This window comes from Coregonus lavaretus (assembly GCF_964263955.1).
Source record: "Coregonus lavaretus genome assembly, chromosome: 38".
In the NCBI taxonomy this organism is placed as follows: domain Eukaryota; kingdom Metazoa; phylum Chordata; class Actinopteri; order Salmoniformes; family Salmonidae; genus Coregonus; species Coregonus lavaretus.
Window position 1 is genome coordinate 29612475 of NC_140025.1, and position 16789 is coordinate 29629263.

Sequence of the window (16789 nt, forward strand, 5' to 3'; positions counted from 1 at the left end):
TTGATTGACATGTCGGACCCCGCGAACACTGGGTACTGGTAGGTACAACACAACCATCTACTAGCCTAACACATAACACACAGCTGTCTGTGCGGGTCGCTACATTATGTTTGTTTGAAGGCATGTATTCTTTTATGCCCTCAATAAATACCCATGCAGATTTTGTATTGGGCCCACAGGGCTACTTTATAAATATCCATACGATGGCCTAAGTTTCTGTTCGGGCGATTCATTCAAGATTAATTTTCGTTTCGTGCTTTGTTGATGATGAGGCTTTCTGTATGTCATAGGGTCGGTTGCGGTCATATAAACCCATCATTGAGTCGGAGCATCGGCAGGTGCTCTCCTTTAAGTGTTAGAATCTGTATGGACTAGTTTAGGAATATAACACAACAATGTTTTCATGGGGAGAGGATAGTCGTAATGGCTTTGGTTTAGTGAAGGCGAATGTTTTAGATACGACAAGAACTGATATAAATTGCGTTAATTTTATACACCTGAAATCTAAAATTCAGGACCTGTCCGCAGGTAACAGTGTGGTCGCCTTTATCAGAAATAATGTGAGACAAGTGTCAGTCGCACGGATTCAAGTGGACCAAGATGGGAGAAGAATCACAGGGAAACTGAGTAGGTCTAATCTTTTTTCGAATCAATATTTATAATATATTTTCCTGAGTTGCGGAATCATATGTTTTATGTGCTTTAGAGATTGTGAACTGTAAGGAGAAGATTCGGGCTCTGAGTTGTGGAGATTCTCATGCGGTTTTACTGTCTGAAGAGGGCCGGGTTCTCTGCTTGGACAAAGACAATATTCCCAGGTGGGTTCCATTCCATAATGATACATTCATGTAGCTTACCCTCAAAAAATGTAAGCAATGCCTCAGTGTCAGTGTTTTGATTGACGTTTTAGTCACCCCCACATTCAAATAGCTAAAGTATAAAAACTATTTGTTGTTTGTCATTTAATTCAAATGAGCCAACTCTAATCTTATTCATCTGTTTGTTTTTTAATTTTTCTATCAGACCATTGGATAACCTATGTAACCGACAGGTAACTCAGGTTGCATGAGGAGACCAGCATTCAATTTCACTAACACAGGGTAAATGACCATTAACACACCACTAATAGCACAGTTTCACAATACATCTTAACCAAAACAGTCTAAAAGTTCAAAACTGTAATCCTGTACAATGTTCTCACTGTATGGTTGCTAACTTATGATTTCTGTTCAGACGGTCAGGTGTTCACGTGGGGTCAGAACACCAGCGGTCAGCTGGGTTTAGGATGGGGCGAGCCAAGCGCCATGTCCCCCAAGCCCCTGAAGTCTCTATCAGGGATCCCCCTGGTTCAGATCACTGCGGGGGGAGACCACAGCTTCGCTCTGTCCCTTTCTGTCGGCTGGGGCAAGAACACCGCCGGGCAACTGGGACTAGGGGACACAAAAAGTACAGTATACATTACACAATATATGTGTATGTTGTCTGTTGTTAAATATATTTAAATAATCAAGGTCCAGCAGTACATTATTTGAAGCAGGTGTTAGTGTTGGGCTTAAACAAAAGCCTGCACACCCAGTAGCTCTCTCAGGCTGTAGCTGGAGACCACTGATATATCTAATATGAACCACTTTTGTTGTGGTTGAAATTATGTTGAAAAAATAAACAAAAGTATAGAAATGTGCCTTTATCTGTCTAAAAACTATTTTGACCAGGATGAGATGTTGTGTCATGTTTGAGGTTGATATGTTGTATGTGTTGTGTTGTAAATAAATGATTGTAAAAAATAATATATAATAATAACAATAAAATGAACCCAATTTTCTGTAGGCAGACATGCTCCAGCTCCTGTTGATTGCCTGAATCTGAAGAAGACTGATTTAATTTTATGTGGAGGAGAACATACTGCCGTTCTGACAAAGGTTGTATATCTGTCTGACACAATAACACTTTTCCCTATTATTTGAACTAAATGTTGTTTGGACCATACAATATGTCTACATGTTATGTGTATTTATTTATATGGATGTCTCAATGTTGTAGTTTTTAGTTCCCTGGAAATTCGTATTGAAACGTCCTCATTAACGAGAGGAAAACACTGTATGATAACTGTCTGGGTGGATTTTGTTCTAGGGAGGTGTGGTGTTCACATTTGGCTCAGGCCGCTATGGACAGCTTGGACACAACTCTCTCCGAGATAAACTACGACCTAGAGTGGTGGGGCAACTCTGGGGGTTAAAGGTGACCCAGATAGCCTGTGGAAGGTAGGCTACACTTACTAGACATGATCTGGATTTGACCAAATATTTTGACAGTACACAAATTGTGATGTAGGATCTGTTTGGTTATGTTCATCTTAGCATAAGACCTTTTTAGAATTCATTGTTGATTTGAGAAATGTTTTCTCTGTCCGTTTGCCACATTAGACACCACACATTAGAATTTGTGGGGCCATCTAATGAGATCTACTCATTTGGGCGCGGAGAGCAAGGGCAGCTGGGAGATGGAGTAAAGATTGATCAGTCTGTGCCCCTCCCAGTACAACTGCCAGGTAAAACATTCATTTATTTCAATACTCAACTAAAATAACATGAAGTAAACATGAAATAACATTAACTCGATCATTAACTATTTTTGTCAACATTTCAGACCAGATTGATGACCAGAAAATGTAACACATTTTTGCTGGAGGAAACCATTCCTTTGCATTGTGCACTCTTGGTCAGGTATGGACACAATTTGGTTTGAAACATTTAGTTAACAAAACAGAACATAGTTTGTCCTTTGTACTTAACATTGCTGTGATACATTGCATCACATTGTCATCTTCACAGGAGTCTGAAGATAGGTCAAACAATCTCAGGTCAAGTGTGGGCAAAGTGACACAACAAGCATTAGATGAAGAAATCATTGACAAATGGATCTCAGAATGTGATTCAAAATCATGGAAAAAAGTACAGAAGTAAGTATGATTACATTTTTACATTTTAGTCATTTAGCTGACGCTCTTATCCAGAGCGACTTACAGTTAGTGAGTGCATACATTTTTCATTTGATATAAGTAACTATCATTTATTGTTGTTGCTGTTTCCTTGTTTTGTTTATGTACGGTCACATACTGAACTGAATAATTACTCAAACTTGTATTTGCAGGGAAATCAAAAAAATGTTTTCTTCTGCGTCATGTTTAAATGGGAGCTTTCTTGATAAAAGGTAACAGTTTTTAATATTGGTTCAAATACATGATTGACTTATGTTTGAAATATTACATTATCAAAGAATACTGGTTTAAATATGGCATAGATATTGACAATTATTTATTGGTTTTATTAGTTGTGACAAACATTACCAAACCTCACCAAAACAGTCTGGCCTGGATTTGTCACTCGTCCAAGGCGCATTCCGGAAGCTGGCAAAAAAGGACAAAGTTTTGACTGAGGTATTTTGTGAATACATTTATGAATTGATATGTAATCGTATTCCTATTCCTATGTATTCTGACATGTGTCTTTGATTGCACATTGAATTGCTGAAATACTTCTAAATTGTTGTTATTATCATTTGAATGAGGGGCGATTCACACACCTCTTTCATTGCACTAGGTTGAAGCTGTTGTCCAGCACGCACTACTTCCCTCCCTGTATGAGGAGCCGATTGGAGTGGAGAGCTTGAGGGTCTACCTGGTTCTCCCTGAGCTCCTGAGGGTCCTTCACAAACGGCACAGAAGGACAGATCTCACTGAAGCCCTTGCTGCTGCTATCCTCAGACTGCACCCCGACAAGCTGCAGGTCCTTGGTAATGTTGCCGTCCATTTAAAATGTTTCACCCCAAATTAAACTAATCAACAATAACATGGTCGTAAATCTGTTTGTGCTGTAACCAACTTATTTTGTCCTTGTTCATTCGCTGTCTGGCAGATTTAGACTAGGCAAAATTTACAAAACCAGTGATTATTTGAATCGAGTGTGGTAGTGCTGGGCTAAAACAAAATGTGTGCACTTTGGGGGTACCCCTGGAATGATTGTGAAGTAGAGCAAATTCTATGCCCCCACAAAATGGTTTGATCATGTAATCTGTGTGTTATCATGTCCTGTAGGTGACTGCTGGTCCTCATTGAAGCCCTCTGTCATGACCAAGCACATTGGGATGTGGAAGAAGGCCCTGTCGGTGATTCTGACAAGTGAACATATTCTACACACCCGTGACCATGGGGTCAAACACCTGCTCCATGTCCTCGGCCATCTCCACAGAGTCAGTGTCCATGCTTCTCTGCTCGTACTGTCAATCCATTTATAAAGCTGTTTTCCCATTTTGACCAGTCATCTTCTGGGACCAATCTGGTGCCAGGGTGCCAGTTATTTCAATGCAACCTATTTAGAATCGATGAGACCATAACTGAGATTTGATTAAATAATATTTTGCTGACACATATGGAAAATATTTAGCTAATACTTGCTAATAAATAAATATTGTCAAAATGTGTAGTGGCTTCCTTTCCTCTTTACCATAGCCACTGCCCTAGCCTGAAGCGGGGTTGTTTCGGACGCATACAGTCCACACTCAACGTTTCCAAACGGCCAAACATTCAATGAGATCCAGGGATATAGTGCAACAGAAAATGTTTATTCTTCTTATCTAACAAAAAGGTATTCTCCAATCAACTTAAAGCAGAGATTACTTGAAATGCAAATACATAATATAATATGACCTGTCTGTCTGTATTTCTGTATGTCTATATAGTCAAAAAACTATACCGCTCCCGCATCTAGCAAGGACTCCTCCCCCCGAAGGCCCAACTTCCTGCCTTTATACTAACACAATTAACACAGTACAATGAATGGGCAAGAGGGGGGGCCAAAAACTGAGTTACACTAATAACAAATGAATATATCTCAATCCGGTAAATAAATCATAAAGGTACGTACCTAATATTTCATCATATACATTAATATTTAATATATTTACACAAATGTACATGGAGCTCAGTATGTTCAGTCTTTTATACAAAATATGCCCAAATCGGCTCTAACATACCGGCCCCTAATTGTTGACTGCACTGAATGCACAACAATTACTTAATATTCAAACGTAGAGCCAATACAAAAACATTCTATACCAGAGCACCATTACAGTTCATAGCTATATACAAATATACAAGGTGCCATATAGGAAAATAGTCCATAGATCTCAGTCTGAGTTGAAGTGTAAAGGTGTTCAACTTCCAAAAAATGTCAAGAGTTTGACGTCCACAAAATGTATGACATCAAAGAATGTAAGAGTACGACATCAACGAATCAGAGGTGCACGTGATTCAAAGATGGAGCACTGTGTGTGTGTGTGTGTGTGTGTGTGTGTCTCACTTCGTCGCCTCAAGGAGCAGACAGAGTTTATTGATAGGTCTCTGTAGGATATTGGTCTTAGTCTTAACCATGACGCTCCGGACAAGACCTTTGGCCCCTGGCAAAGCCTTCACCACACGCCCCATTAGCCAAGAGTTCCTTGGGGCGGTGTCATCGACGATGACCACAAGGTCACCAGGACTGAAGTTTCTCTTAGTTTTGTTCCACTTGTTCCGCTCCTGCATAAGTGGAAGATACTCCCTGATCCATCTCTTCCAGAAGAGGTCAGTGATATATTGTACTTGCTTCCATCTCCTTCGTGAGTATAGGTCACTTCTCTGGAATAGTCCTGGTGGCAGGACTGGCTTTGCTTTCAGATGAAGCAGATGGTTCGGAGTCAGGGGTTCTAGATCGTTAGGGTCATTTGTTACAGTAGTGATTGGTCTGTCGTTCATAATCGCCTCAACTTCACACAAGGCTGTCTGCAAAGCCTCATCATCCAGTACTTGCTCTTTAAGGACTGAATAGAGGATCTTTTTCACCAGTCGGATCAACCTCTCCCATACCCCCCCATGGTGGGCTCCAGAGGGAGGGTTGAATGACCATGTCACTCCTTCCTTCAGTAATTTATTTTGAATATTGTTGTGATCCAGCTCTTTCAGAGCTTCTCCTAGCTCTCTGTGTGTTCCGACAAAGTTGGTGCCATTGTCTGTTCTGATACTTGTTACTGGGCCCCTTCGACAGATGAACCTGCGCAGGGCATTGATGCAGGAATCAGTATCCAGATAACTAGCAACTTCTAGATGGACAGCTCGACTCACAAGGCAAGTAAAGATCACACCATACCGCTTCACATGAACGCGGCCTCGCTTCACCTCTATGGGGCCAAAGTAATCTATGCCCACGTGGGTGAAAGGCGGCAAATCAGGTGCTACCCGATCTTGTGGAAGGTCAGCCATCTTCTGTTCCCCAGCTCTAGCTTGCATCCGCCTGCAGAAGACACAGCTCTTAAGGATCTTCCTTGCTAAGGAGTTGGCACAGGGTATCCAATATCGCTGGCGAAGTCTAGAAAGCATGTGACCTCTCCCAGAGTGGCCAACCTGCTCATGGATGTGGAGTAAGATCAGTCTGGAGATGTAGGAGTCTTTGGGCAGGATCATAGGATTCTTTAGTTCCGTAGGCATAGCAGCTTTGCTTAACTTTCCTCCTACTCTCAGAATGCCATTGTCAACTACTGGATCAAGCTTACAGATTGAGCCGCTTCTCTTGGCACATTGTTTTCCTTTTACAACTAGTGCAATTTCTTGTTTAAAGTGCTGTCGTTGCTCAAATAGAATGATGACCTTTTCTGCTTCATCTAGGTCATCTACAGACAGACTTTCTTTTCCAAACGTCAGTTTGAGCTTGTCAATTTGTTCCTTCAGTGAGTTTGTCAGACTCTGATCTGATCCTGGATCAGTTTGGGTGAGAACTTTCCTTTTCTGGCTTAACTGTAGTAGAAGTCTCTTCAGTTTCAGCATCCAGGCAACTGCTTTCTTCAAGCTGTTCCATGTTGAATAGTACTCAATCAGTTTGCTGGTCGGACTCTTTTCTTCCACACATGTACTGTTTACGATGACGTCTTTTCTCACCTCTGGATCATCTGGAGGGATGGAGCCAAGCTCCTCGGGGACTTTCGGCCATTGTGTTTCTGTTTTCTCCAGGAATTCTGGTCCTTTGCGCCATCTCTTTGAGTTCAGGAAAGTTTCAACATGTAATCCTCTTGAGGCATCATCGGCTGGGTTGTGTTTGGAGTTCAAATACCTCCACTGTTTTGCTTTCGATAGGTCACGGATCATAGCAACCCTATTAGCCACAAAAGTATGGAATCTCTTGGTATCGTTGCGGATGTATTTTAGCACCGACTGGCTGTCCGTCCAGAAAGTTGACTCCTCAAGTTCAATCTGGAGCTCCAACCTTAACATCCTGTCCACTCGCACTGCCAATGTTGCCGCAGCAAGTTCCAGTCTGGGGATCGTCATCTGCTTGAGTGGAGTCACCCTTGATTTCCCCAGTATGAATGCGATGTGGACCTTTTCCATAACGTTTGTGAACCTAAGGTAGCTTGCCGTGCCATAACCTTGTTCACTTGCATCACCGAAGTGATGCAGCTGTGCGGTCATGATTTGACCAAAGTTCTCCGGCATCATACACCTGTTGATCTGGAATCTGGAGAGCTGGTCCAGCTCTGAGAGCCATCTCTTCCATGAAATAGAGTGTTCTTCAGGGATGACTTCGTCCCATCCACACTTTAGCTTGCAGAGCACTTGAAGAATTTGCTTTGCCTTTAATACGAATGGGGCGAGGAAACCTAATGGATCCTAAATAGAGCTGACAGTTGAGAGAATACCTCTTCTTGTAAGGGGTCTGTTCTTGACAGTGACCTGGAAGGTAAACACATCCCTTTCAATGTTCCATCGGATTCCAAGTGCTCTTTCAACAGGCAGCTTTTCTCTGTCCAGGTCCAGTTCTTTTATCTGCTTGGCTTTGTGTTCATCAGGGATAGAAGCTAGTACAGTGCGGCTGTTGCTGACCCACTTGGTCAATTTGAACCCACCTTGAGAGCACACATCCCTGAGGTTTCTTGTGAGAGCTACGGCTTGTTCTTCTGTGGCCACTGACTTGAGGCAGTCATCAACATAGAAGTTGGACTTGACTGTTTGAATTACCTCTTCATCGTACCCCTCACAGTTGTCTTCTGCAGTCTTTCGCAGTGCAAAGTTTGCACAACTTGGAGAGGATATAGCACCGAAAAGATGTACTGTCATTCTGTACTCCTCCAATCTTTTGTTAGTATCACCATCCGGCCACCATAGGAATCGCAGGAAGTCTAAGTCATCTTCATGGACACGTACTTGATGGAACATTCCTTCGATGTCTGCCATCATGGCAATGTGCTCTTGCCGAAATCTTAGCAAGACTCCTATAAGCGTGTTTGCCAGGTCAGGGCCTTGAAGGAGTTCACTGTTAAGAGATGTACCTTTATAGGATGATGAACAGTCAAACACCACTCGTATCGTTCCTTTGCGCTTATGGTGAACGCCATGGTGTGGTATGTACCATACCTTGCCTTTCTCTCTGAGGAGCTGTTCTTGTGGTACCTTCTCGGCGTAACCTTTTGTTATCATCTCTTCCATGAAGCCTTTGTACTCTGCAGCGTAACCTTTGTCCTTCTTGAACTTCCTGATAATATTTAGAGCCCGCTGCTTTGCCATGTCGCGGTTGTTTGGCAGGACTACATCTTTGTTGCGAAAGGGCAACGGTAAGTAGTAGTGATGGTCTTTGAGGGTTATGGAGCTTGATACTATCTCCATAAACCTACGATCCTCAGCTGACATCTCACTTTTCTCTTCATACTCTCTCTCAGGGAAGTCATGGTTGTACTGATTTACAAGAAGAACCCCCAGGTCGGCCATTGAGATACGATTGGCCATCACCGTAGGACGCCCGGATTCTTCTGCCATGGTACAACTGTTGAGAGGACCATTCATCACCCATCCAAAGAGGGTTTTCACTGCATACGGTCCGTTGCCTTGGCTATTTATGATTTGCCAGGGTTCCATTGCCTTTGGAGCATTTACGCCAATCAGAAGTTCGACGTCAGCATCAATCTCCTTCAACTGAACCTCTTTCAGGTATGGCCACCTTTTGAGCTCTTTCTGAGTGGGAATGTTCTCTCTTGTCACTGGGATCTTATGTTGGGTGTAGACCTTTGGTAATGCAAGAAATGTGTCGCCTTCCACATTGCCAATCTCTAATCCAGATATCTCAAAGCTCTTGGTAGGACTCTCCTGCCCCATTGTGCGTAGCAGAATTTCAGTCGCACTGCCTTTAGCTTGCAACTGCCTCATGAGTCTCTCCGTACAAAATGTTGCTGAGCTACCAGAATCGAGAAACGCATAGGTTAACACAGACTTGCTTCCATTTGCCACCTTTACTTGAACTGGCACAATTGCAAGTGCACAATCTGTACCGGCCCCGGTATCTTCACCAGCTTCCAGTGAAACAAGAGCACTGCTGACAGTCTCCTCCCGCTTTACTGCTACATCACTCATATCTGCCTTTTGAGATCTAAATCTCTCTCTTCCTTCAATGTGCAGGATAGTGGGGTGCTTTCTTTGACAGCTCTGACAGGTCATCCTTCTTTTACATTCTCTGCTTAAGTGTCCTCTCATCAAACAGCCAAAACAAAGGCCTTTTGATCTCAGAAACTCAACCTTGAATTCATGTGGCTGTGCCTTCACCTGTTGGCAGTCGACCAATAAATGCGCACCAGCACAAAATATACATGAGATACTGGGAGCATCAGAAGGGTAGGTGCCTGGTCTTTTTACTTTGAATGTTTGTTCTTTTAAAGGTTTTTCAGAGTCACAATCTGCCACTACAGCTACTGTAGTGGCAAAGCTGCTTCCCCTACTCTTGGACTTGAACTGCTGTTTAAAGTCAGCTTCTGTTTTGGGTTTTAAAAACCTTTTGTTGTACAGGGGATCTTGAATATCTCCATACAACGGATCCTGCAGTATTTTGGCCTGTTTTTCCATGAACGTTACCAGGTCACTGAACTGGGCCCTCAGGTGACTTCTCTCTAAAATATCACATGCCATAGACCTCCATTTTTCCCTTAGTTTATAGGGAAGTTTTGACATGATCAGCTTTATGTTGGAGGGAAGATTAAGCTCTTCCATGTTCTGTAGGTCTTGCATAGCGTTACAGCAACCTCTTAGATAGAGTGCATAACCACCCAGTCCCTTTCCATCATCGGGTTTGATGTTTGTCCAGTTCCAAGCCTTTTCCATGTAAGCAGTGGTGACTTTGATTTCATTGCCAAAGTGTTCCTTTAACAACCTCTTAGCTACTGCATAGCCTCTTCTGGCTTCCATATGCAGACAACTACGGACCAGATCCTTGGGCTGACCAGAGGTGTATTGTTCCAGGTAATAGAGCCTATCCTGGTGACTGCTTGTCTTATCTTCTATACCATGCTCAAATGCACGCATGAATGGCCTAAAGTTTAGAGGATCACCGTCAAACATAGGTATCTCCCTAACAGGGAGTGTGGCTTGTTTGTGCTGTAGTACAAGGAGGTCAGCAATTTCATTCTGCCTTTGCATGACAGTAGAGAGGTTATCATGGCTGGTATCATGGCTGATACCCGCAGTGTTGATTCTGTGTCGATTGCTAGACCTTGCTGTTGGCTGCTGAAGAGTGTGGTTTACGACTGTTTTCGGAATAGGGTTTGATGGCTTTGTGGTCGGTTGTTGTAAAACTCTTTGTAGTGGGGTCTTTGGAACTGCACCTAATGCAGCAAACTCAACAGGTGATGGTTCAGGTTCCACATAGACCTCTGGTTCCTGTTTCTCAAAATAAGAGTTCATTCCATCTTCTTGGCTTAGTAAATGGGCTGCCACAGAATGGGATTGAGAAGTTGACTCGGTACTCTCCAGGACCTTCAGTTTGGCATTATATGCTGCTATGTCCGTTTCCAGTGCCATTTTTTCCATCCTAACATTCAGTTGAGCTTTCTCCAGTTCCAATGCATGCTTGTCTTGTAATGATGCTTGGCGAGCTAGTAGAGCTACTCGTTCTGCCTCGGCTTTAAGGCGTTCAGAGGACACTGAGGAAGCAGTCTTAGAATACTTAGTTTTACTTGATATTTTTGACACATTGGAAATGCTGTCATGTGGTTCAATGAGCATTTGTGGCTCAACTTCAGCCTTTTTCCATATTTCCACCTCTTTCAGGAAATGTTCATAAGTTCTCATTCTTGGTTGATAGTAGTTAATGCTCTCCTGTTCCTGTTCCTCATCTGTGACCAGCTCTAGCACAGATTCATGAGCCTTCTTAAAGTCATTGAGCACAGCATCAAATGCTTCAAGACTCTCATTCACAGTTGCAATGTTTCCTCCATCAACAAGAAGGACTTTTATTTCATTCATTTTGCGTGTACACACTCCAAGTTTGCCTCTCCGGGCTGCATAGAGTGAATTTAGATGCTCCTCTGCCCTCTCCAGTGGAGTCTTATTTGGGATTTCCTCCTCCATCATTCACTTTTAGTTCACTCAATTTACAATGACACGGTTGTTGGTTTGATTGTTAAACGTAATGCCCCTTTAGACCTCCTTTAATCTTTAAAAACACAGTCATCCATTTCAGCATATTGACCCATTTTGAATTGCACATGTGCAAGTTTGGCATTTTAGATGCGTTTTAAACATTTCATCCCGTTGAGGTTTTGTCCCTTTAATGAAGTTTTAACACGCAGTATCTTTAGATCCTTAAGTTGCATTCGTTGCGTTGATGGATTGCATTTCCACGTTAGGCCAAATATTAGATATATGATTAGGCTACATTGTGCATAGGATCTGTGTTTCCCAAACTTAAACTTCTTAATTGTTTTCACAGCGCTGTATTTTGAATTCCATTCCCAAGTTTATCAAACATTCCAATTATAAGCACATTTGCGCTTCCATAATATGCATGATCAAACGATCGCCTTGAACAGGGCAGCTCATTCATTCGCAGTGGTTACTCACGGCTGGCGAAATCTAGGAGTTCAAATCCTTCCAAGCGAGCTGTCCTTATGGTCCGAATGCAATTACAAATAGAACAAAATCCAGCGTGTGTCCGAACCGGAGATTTCCTTCCGGTAGTAATCCTTCACGGAGTTTTTTGACTTGAATGTAGTGGCTTCCTTTCCTCTTTACCATAGCCACTGCCCTAGCCTGAAGCGGGGTTGTTTCGGACGCATACAGTCCACACTCAACGTTTCCAAACGGCCAAACATTCAATGAGATCCAGGGATATAGTGCAACAGAAAATGTTTATTCTTCTTATCTAACAAAAAGGTATTCTCCAATCAACTTAAAGCAGAGATTACTTGAAATGCAAATACATAATATAATATGACCTGTCTGTCTGTATTTCTGTATGTCTATATGGTCAAAAAACTATACCGCTCCCGCATCTAGCAAGGACTCCTCCCCCCGAAGGCCCAACTTCCTGCCTTTATACTAACACAATTAACACAGTACAATGAATGGGCAAGAGGGGGGGCCAAAAACTGAGTTACACTAATAACAAATGAATATATCTCAATCCGGTAAATAAATCATAAAGGTACGTACCTAATATTTCATCATATACATTAATATTTAATATATTTACACAAATGTACATGGAGCTCAGTATGTTCAGTCTTTTATACAAAATATGCCCAAATCGGCTCTAACAAAATGTATTTTACTTTTCTATATTATTTCAAAGGCAAACCAAAAATCTGGAGAGACCCAGACAGTTCCAGACAGTACCTTTTGTATGGAGGAGGTTCACTTCAATCCCATATTTCTAGCGGAGGATGTAAAGCTTTGGCGTTTATGGTCAAAGCAGGTAAGAAAAGTTATTTTGTCTCAGTCACTGATTGCTAAACATGCTAGTTGCTGTCAGTCTTGAGGTGTTTTGATGTTTGTTGTTTGGGTCTTAGAAAGTGTCATAGGCTGCATCTCAATAGAGGCTTTAAGATTTCCTCTACCTGAAATGATCTGGAAAGAGAGAGTAAAGGAAACATTTTGTTTTCCTACTAGAGAATCTTTCTCACCTTCTTAAGTTGCAGTGCAGATTAACACAATTAGACACAGGAGCTCCTTAATTGAGATGCATTGTAAATATTTATATTTTTACACCACTTTCAGGATGTGGATCAGACACCTGCCATCTTTTGTCATTACCCATTGTTGATGAATCTGCAGAGCAAGATAAACGTTTTTAACATCAAAGCCGTACTCACACAGGTAATGACACTTGCGTCTCAATATATAGTATTATAATATACAGCAGATACTATAAATCAGGGGTGGGTAAACTCCCTACTAGAGACTAACTGACTGTGTATGCAATATTTTGCTCTTGCCCTGCTCTAACACACCTGGTTCTACTAATCAGCTGCTCACCAGGACCTTGATTAGCTGAATCAGGTGTGTTAGAACAGGGCTGGGGCAAAAGCCTGCATTCCAAGTAGCTCTAGAATGTTGACCATCACTACTGAAGAAACCAACCATATTTCTGAACCTTTTTGATGGGAGAAACTGGTTGAAATGAATACCTTTTTTGTACTAGAAAAGCACTAACTGAAGACTTAATATTGTACTGTATGCATTGCAGAGTCCCCCTAACAATCGCCAAAGGACTGGCATGTGGCCTTTTAACATGTTCCCCGTGGCGGCCCCTGCTGCGTCCTTTGAGCTGAGGCTGAAGCGAGCATCACTCATCGAAGACACTTTCCAACAACTAAGTGTAGCATGTCCCAGTACCTTCAAGAGGCCCCTTGTGGTAAATCCATATTGTTACATTTAGGAATGATAGCTTTCCAATGACGAGACAATGTTTTGAACAGAGAAGGGCTATGCCAAAATGTAGTGCTTACCTCTCTCAGGTGTATTTCGACGAGGATGCGAAGTTAACAGACGTCTACAAAAGGGACTTCTTCCTCCATTTGTTTAAAAAGCTGTTGGTACCTGGGATGTCTGGGATGTTCATGTACAACGACAACAAGACGCTAGCCTGGTTCCTTGCAAAGGTAAGGTACGTTTAGGGAAATCACACATGGATTATGAGGTTTTCCGCACCTCACCACATTATTTTATTTCTACATCGATAATCATTGTATTTTCAAATAGCTTCAAATGTGCTGGTAGTGAAACACTAATGATATGTTCCTAGAGAGGAACTACTACAGTATTACTACTGTATTACTAGCCTACTACTGTATTCTAGAAACCACAGTACCTTCTCTTTAATGTATTTTAAGCTATCAGGTTATCAATGGCGTGCAGTGGGGGAAAAAAGTATTTAGTCAGCCACCAATTGTGCAAGTTCTCCCACTTAAAAAGATGAGAGAGGCCTGTAATTTTCATCATAGGTACACGTCAACTATGACAGACAAATTGAGGAAAAAAATTCCAGAAAATCATATTGTAGGATTTTTAATGAATTTATTTGCAAATTATGGTGGAAAATAAGTATTTGGTCACCTACAAACAAGCAAGATTTCTGGCTCTCACAGACCTGTAACTTCTTCTTTAAGAGGCTCCTCTGTCCTCCACTCGTTACCTGTATTAATGGCACCTGTTTGAACTTGTTATCAGTATAAAAGACACCTCTCCACAACCTCAAACAGTCACACTCCAAACTCCACTATGGCCAAGACCAAAGAGCTGTCAAAGGACACCAGAAACAAAATTGTAGACCTGCACCAGGCTGGGAAGACTGAATCTGCAATAGGTAAACAGCTTGGTTTGAAGAAATCAACTGTGGGAGCAATTATTAGGAAATGGAAGACATACAAGACCACTGATAATCTCCCTCGATCTGGGGCTCCACGCAAGATCTCACCCCGTGGGGTCAAAATGATCACAAGAACGGTGAGCAAAAATCCCAGAACCACACGGGGGGACCTAGTGAATGACCTGCAGAGAGCTGGGACCAAAGTAACAAAGCCTACCATCAGTAACACACTACGCTGCCAGGGACTCAAATCCTGCAGTTCCAGACGTGTCCCCCTGCTTAAGCCAGTACATTTCCAGGCCCGTCTGAAGTTTGGTAGAGTGCATTTGGATGATCCAGAAGAGGATTGGGAGAATGTCATATGGTCAGATGAAACCAAAATAGAACTTTTTGGTAAAAACTCAACTCGTCGTGTTTGGAGGACAAAGAATGCTGAGTTGCATCCAAAGAACACCATACCTACTGTGAAGCATGGGGGTGGAAACATCATGCTTTGGGGCTGTTTTTCTGCAAAGGGACCAGGACGACTGATCCGTGTAAAGGAAAGAATGAATGGGGCCATGTATCGTGAGATTTTGAGTGAAAACCTCCTTCCATCAGCAAGGGCATTGAAGATGAAACGTGGCTGGATCTTTCAGCATGACAATGATCCCAAACACACCGCCCGGGCAACAAAGGAGTGGCTTCGTAAGAAGCATTTCAAGGTCCTGGAGTGGCCTAGCCAGTCTCCAGATCTCAACCCCATAGAAAATCTTTGGAGGGAGTTGAAAGTCTGTGTTGCCCAGCGACAGCCCCAAAACATCACTGCTCTAGAGGAGATCTGCATGGAGGAATGTGTGAAAACCTTCTGAAGACTTACAGAAAACGTTTGACCTGTGTCATTGCCAACAAAGGGTATATAACAAAGTATTGAGAAACTTTTGTTATTGACCAAATACTTATTTTCCACCATAATTTGCAAATAAATTCATAAGAAATCCTACAATGTGATTTTCTGGAAAATAATTCTCATTTTGTCTGTCATAGTTGACGTGTACCTATGATGAAAATTACAGGCCTCTCTCATCTTTTTAAGTGGGAGAACTTGCACAATTGGTGGCTGACTAAATACTTTTTTCCCCCACTGTATTTCTTGTCTCTTGTCCAACCCATCCTCACTAACAGCCTAGAGTAGAGGAGAAGCGTTATTTCCTGTTTGGGGTTCTGTGTGGGATGGCCCTGTACAACAACAACATGGTGCACCTCCCCTTCCCCATGGCCTTCTTCAAGAAGCTGGTGAACATCAAGCCCTCTTTAGAGGACCTGAGAGAGTTTAGCCCCATTGAAGCAGGGTAAGTTCATACCATAATATATTGTTATCCCTTTGTCAGTAATGTATTACGGTACAGGCAGTTGTGTTTGTTATAAGGACACCAAGGACAGACTAAGAAATTGCATCTCAGGGGCAGGGCACTTGCTCTGTGTGGATAAGCAATTATTAATTATTTGGATAAATTGTTTTTTATTGATTAATGCATCATGATTTATTGATTGCCGATTTATAATTGTCACATCTATTGTCACATATTATTTTCAATGCTTTTGAAGGAGTTTGCAGTACATCTTGGATTACCCTGATGATGATGTCGAAAACATGGACATTACTTTCTCAGTATGTATTGCTTTCAAACAGTTTGATCGATGAACAAATAAAATGTAACATAATACAGATGTAGGATCTTAATTTGATCACTCTTTTGTTGCTGACAATTTTCCCGCACAGCAGGAAATGCAAAGTTGTAGTGTATTCAAGGTTTTAAAAGGCTTCTAAAGTTAGTAATTTCCACTTTAAAATGACAAAATTGATTTGCCCTTACGAAAAATTTATCAACCCCTACAAAAAATGTCCATTAATGATAATACCAGGGGCGGTGTGTTCATTAGGGCGATATGGGCGACGCACTGCCAAATGGGAAAAGGAAGGGATTTTTTTTCTAATCAATTATATCACGGCAACAGTAGTTATCAGTGTTCTAATCTAGATGTCTGATCTGCCACTAAATGTCCAATCAGGCTAAAGTCGTGCTTCAAATGTCCCCGCCCGTTTTGGGGCGATTTCAGTCAGGTTGAAAATCGCCCAGAAGTCTCTCATAGCC

General features: G+C 42.0%; 1 pseudogene across 1 annotated transcript; it reads left to right on the forward strand.

The window, feature by feature from the left end:
- The first annotated feature begins 395 nt into the window (after nt 1-395).
- LOC311112124 (putative E3 ubiquitin-protein ligase HERC3) lies at nt 396-16338 on the forward strand (annotated as a pseudogene). Its single transcript has 19 exons — nt 396-627; nt 707-818; nt 1024-1100; nt 1234-1446; nt 1828-1919; nt 2131-2261; nt 2424-2548; nt 2647-2723; nt 2832-2959; nt 3151-3210; nt 3331-3436; nt 3600-3792; nt 4094-4248; nt 12639-12761; nt 13064-13162; nt 13533-13700; nt 13804-13947; nt 15819-15985; nt 16242-16338. The product of its transcript is annotated as a putative E3 ubiquitin-protein ligase HERC3 (transcript).
- The last annotated feature ends 451 nt before the right edge of the window (nt 16339-16789 follow it).